Source organism: Rhipicephalus sanguineus, unplaced genomic scaffold (assembly GCF_013339695.2).
Source record: "Rhipicephalus sanguineus isolate Rsan-2018 unplaced genomic scaffold, BIME_Rsan_1.4 Seq750, whole genome shotgun sequence".
NCBI classification, from domain to species: Eukaryota; Metazoa; Arthropoda; class Arachnida; order Ixodida; family Ixodidae; genus Rhipicephalus; species Rhipicephalus sanguineus.
The window spans coordinates 18,614-23,590 of NW_023615904.1; the positions used below are offsets into that span (position 1 = coordinate 18,614).

Consider the following 4,977-nt stretch of genomic DNA (forward strand, 5'->3'; position numbering starts at 1 on the left):
CTTCCTGATATGAAACGCTTCCAGCAACTCCCGTGCCATCTTTATCTCATTTAGTTTCGTCTCACATGCATCGCAACTCGCGCAATGCTCAGCCAAATTAGTACCCCCACTCTTAATAGCCCGTAAATGCTCCCCCGCCCGATCATTAATACAACAAACCCGTCTGGCCTATATACGCCTTGCCGCAGGTCAAAGGTATTTCATATATAACGCCCGTACAACAGTCAGCAAACTTCCTACCGTGTTTTTTCTGGCAACCACGTTTCTTCCCATCACTAGAAACACGCGAGCACAACTGAGCAAGCTTGTTCGGAGCGGAAAACACTACTGGCACCTTATGACGGTTCGCTACCTTTTTCACATGATGCGAAACTTTTGTACGTACGGCACCACAACAGGCTTGACCATGCTCTTTTCTGGGGCGCTTACATTACCGAACATAGCTTGCTTGGTTTTCTGCAACAGGGCCTCAGCCACCGACAAAATTCCTGCACATGAGTAGCCAGCCGACACAACTGGCTTACTTGCTTATTAAGCTCGACAGCATTGAGTGAGGACAAGATTTCCTTAATGCGGAACCCAAACAAAGTTTAGCTACAGCCCCCTTGACCGTCTTTGAGTGAGCTGAACGATAGAGCAATAACTCTTTCTGGGCCCGCGGAGCGTACTCCCAGCAGACATGACCACGTCCTAGCGTAATGTTAATGTCTCAAAAATGCAACGAACCCCGTACCGGCAGCTCCTGAGTGAAAACTAAAACCTTCCCCTTGTGCTGAATATGTCCAAAATACTACCAACACATTCAGTGTACGTCAAATCTGTTATTTTGTCAACACAAATGAGGTAATCGTCCACGTACCGAAATACTTTTTGCACCCCCATCCCATTCAAGCATTGTTGAAGAGCGCGGTCTACAAAGGCTAAGAACAGATTACAAAGGACCGCGGCTGCGCATGATCCAATACAGATCCCTTTCTCCTGACGGTAAAATTTGCCCTCAAAAGAGATGAATGTCGAACCAAGATAAAAATTCAAGAACACACAGAAAGTTAGCTACAGATAAACCACAAGAATTTTGAAAATCAACCACACCACAGTCGTCTATGGCATCCCTAACCGCAACAGAAATATCCTCATGCGGCACGAATAAAACAAATCCTCGACGTCAACGGAAAAGAGGAATCCTAGCGACCATTTTGCTTCAAGAAACTTCACTACTTCATAAGAGTTCTTAGTTGCGAATGGGTGTTCAACCTGCAGCGCACTTAAGTGTTTCTGTAAGTAGTTGCTCAGAACATGCTGCCATGTTCCGCTTCTCACTAACAACAGACCTGAAAGGCACATTCAACTTATGTGTCTTTGCCGTAAAAACACATTCAGGGCACTACACTTAGCATCAACGATAGCACTCGCTATCCTGTTCATTTCAAGTCCTTGCACAAAGCCGCCGCCTTGCCCTTCACTCTGGTCTCACCTGAACTCACCGGCATGAAGTTCTTAGTGAGTGCTTGTTTCGCTCTCCTGTGGTACTCATTCTGAGCAATCACCACGAACCCTCCTTGCTTGTCTGACAGGAGCAGACGCCGCTGATTCTGTTGAAAGAAGGCCACCAGCTTTCCAAGCCCATCCTTGGTACCCTCTGGAGGTAAGCCTACCTCTCGTCTTCATGAGCGCATCCACACCATCGAGTAGGCACCTCTCGTGGTTCTTTTCAGATACCTTCCTGGCAATCTGCCGGTTCAAAGCGAGCAGCTCATGCCCCTCGATTCTTGGCTCATGGGAGAACTTTGGTCCCTTGTTCAAAACATCAGCCACTTCTGGCACACCCACTTCACCAATGACCGCAAATCTCCTCTTCGGACAACTCGTTTTGCGCTTCACCGCATTCGTCTGTAAGGCTTGGTGCAAGGTTTGTGCCCACAAGGCTTCAGTCAAGGTCGCCATAAGACGATTAATGGCTCGCAACTTGCGCTCAGCCAACCAAACAGGCTCCTGTGCATAGCACAAGGCCCGCGAGATGTCCTTACACCTTCTAACCTGTCTCCACATCTCTTCCCTCAAAAGCTTGCAGAGTCTCTTCCCAACACCAAGTGGTGGCCGTAAAATGCCCACAACAGCACACACGTCCATAGCTACGCACCATAGCTATGCACCATCTTCAGATATGCACCATCTCGCCGAATTTCAAGTTTTGTTAAACCATCTTTCACAGCATAAAGGCCCTTTTCAGTGTGATCCGTCAAATGCTACGTCTCAAGTTGACAGCTGTGTTGCCTACATTGTTGGCCTTACCTGCCGAGCAAGATACTTTGCTTCTGCCTTCGGAAGAATCTTCTGCCTATGGACGTGGTGCTGTTGTGGGCATTTGAAAATAGGAACGTTGAGGAGGCCGAATAGGAGGGAACATTCCCGCGCCAACTTAGCCGCAATTTCCAATCTCTGCACAGCAACCGACGAATGTAGGATCAGTTCGCTTACAACATTATGACGTCGAAGCTCAGGGTTCAGGCTGTCGGTCGCGTAATGATAAAGAGTCGATTCCTTCGTCAAAGCGGTGTCATATGAAACGCCATTATCAGAATTACCAAGGCTTGGGATGTAAAAACAGCGCAAAATATAGACAAGGACAGAGGAAGAGACGACACCGCGCTGACGACCAACTTGTCAGGTGAGAGCCTTCGCCTAGCCAACGACGTTGGAGTGCACACATCTATACAATCCGACACGCACCTTATTTGCTCTCCTTCAGGCACATACCGAGAAATGTTCCTTGAAAAAGCTACTACCTTTTCCGCCGGTGGAACATTAGGTTCAAACGCGAACTTGGGTCCCAGTTTTAAAACCTTGTTAACGTCCTCCGGGATAGAACAATCACCAAGAAGGCGCACTTCACCTTGGGTCAGTCACACAACACATGGAAAACCGCAATCCACGCGCGGCCAGATAATGTTCGGGTTCTTATCAGTTGACTTGCAGTTTCATCGGCGCCTTCTTGGAGGACGCTATGAAAAGCGGGGCAGTCGTCTCCATAGCAACGCGCATGCTGCTGATAATGTGCCTTTTGCTGGATAATGTGCATTTTGCACCGCTTCACGCACAGCCGCCAAGCAGCGTCGAGGGGTGAAATCGAGAGAGTAACAGGAGAGGGCACGGCAGCGCTCACGCGGCACCACCGTAGTTCGGCTACTCGCGGGCGCTCTCTGCCTCGAGCCATTAAATGGCGCTACGCTCAACGGACCCATGACCGAACCTTTTCTGGACGTTTAGGCGCGCGCAGTGTCCACACGTGAATAATCTTACACCGTGGGCCCGCGGAAACTCTCGCTAGCGGCCTGGCCCCCACATGACTGTCTTCGTCCCATATCTTTTTTTCTTAGTACGTACGTTAGTTCGCGAGCTGCATGGGCATGACTGGTCTAACGCATCTAAAGCGCTACGACCACAATGAATCCTCACGTCCTCACCAGCTAGCCCAATTTGCAGTTCTGCTAAAGCATCTTTTTCGTGAGGCACCCCCGCGGGATTACCATGTGTTGATAAATGACCATGAAACAAACACTCTACGTATATTTCTGAGTCGGCGTCGAGATTTTAGTCATTTTGGAGGATCGCTATCCATGTGTTGTAATTCTAACGCCAAATCCCCTTCAGCAATCAGTTCCAGCTGACATTCTGTCATTTGTACTAGCTACCCCGCTCTTCTCCTGCAAGTCAACTGATAAGAACCTGAACATTATGTGGCCGCGCGTGGATTGCGGTTTTCCATGTGTCGGGGGAAGAGTGTCAGCGCCTGAGTATATTCTTACACCGTGCGCGGGCCGCGTGTTTGAGATCCCTGCTATACATGAATATGCTATGATTTACCTTCTGCTCTCCTCCTCCACCTCACTTCTCCTTTCAACAACGTTGAGCAGCGTGAATAGACGTTCACAAGGAAGGCAAGAACACAAAGGACGAGCGCTGACTGGCAACTGACAAAAAATATCGGAAAAAAACATACAAAAAACGAAGCGAAACCAAACAGCCGAGTGCAAAAAAGCAGAGGGGTAATCTACTCAGTAATCTAAGAGTCACTTCACCGAACGCGTGTTAAGCAGAAAAGCAAACTCTTTGTCAGTCAGTGACAACGATGCCTGATTGCCGCATGCGCCTCCCATTAATTTGATATGAACCGATCATATCACCACTCGAGTTGTCTCGCTCTTTGTGTCGAATGGGTCATCGCATCTGGGAGAACAACCACACGTGCTGCACTCTAAGAAAAAAAAGTCAAAGCTGTGAGCCTTTTCGGGTATTCATTTGACCCCTTTTGGAAGGTAGAAGCACAAAAAGAGAGTTAATGAGAACTAACAGACAGCGATGCCAAGGAAAGTATCGGGGTGTTATTGTAGTAATTAGAATATAAAAGTGAAGAAGTAAAGTGGACGAAAAGATAACTTGCCGCCGGCAGGGACCGAACCTGCGACCTTCGAATAACGCGTCCGACGCTCTACCACTGAGCTACGGCGGCGGTCATCTACCCGTCCACTTTATAGGGTATAAATGAGTTAGCACTTCTGCGGGAGTCAACAGGACTCTCGTGAAGCGCGTTTCGGTTGGCTTCCGTCATGAAGCGCCGCCGTATACGCTGTTCATTATCGTGCGTTTCCCGTTCGGCGCCGCTGTGGCGCCATGGCTCGCCGACGCAGCCGGCTGGCGCGGCGACTCCGCCTCCCCTCTTAGTTTCCTCGGTCCTCCGTCTTTTGGAATGCGTTCCGTTGGCCGCGCGGGCTACGTGTCTTGTAGTTTTGTGTCGAGCAAATATGCGCATTTTCGGTGGCGGTGACGCCAGGATCTGTGTTCGAAGTGGCCCTTGGAGGGCGGAATATTCATGGAGTGCGGACACGGGCAACGTGCGCCTGTTAACGGGGACTGCACTGCTTTCGTAAGCGCTAATTAGACAGCTTTAGCTGGGCGTCTGCAGCAGCTCTGCGGAAA

General features: G+C 49.4%; 1 non-coding gene across 1 annotated transcript; it reads right to left on the minus strand.

The window, feature by feature from the left end:
• Positions 1-4,438: 4,438 nt before the first annotated feature.
• Positions 4,439-4,510, minus strand: Trnat-cgu (transfer RNA threonine (anticodon CGU)). Its single transcript has one exon. It is a non-coding gene; the product is annotated as a tRNA-Thr (tRNA).
• Between the last annotated feature and the right edge of the window lie 467 nt (positions 4,511-4,977).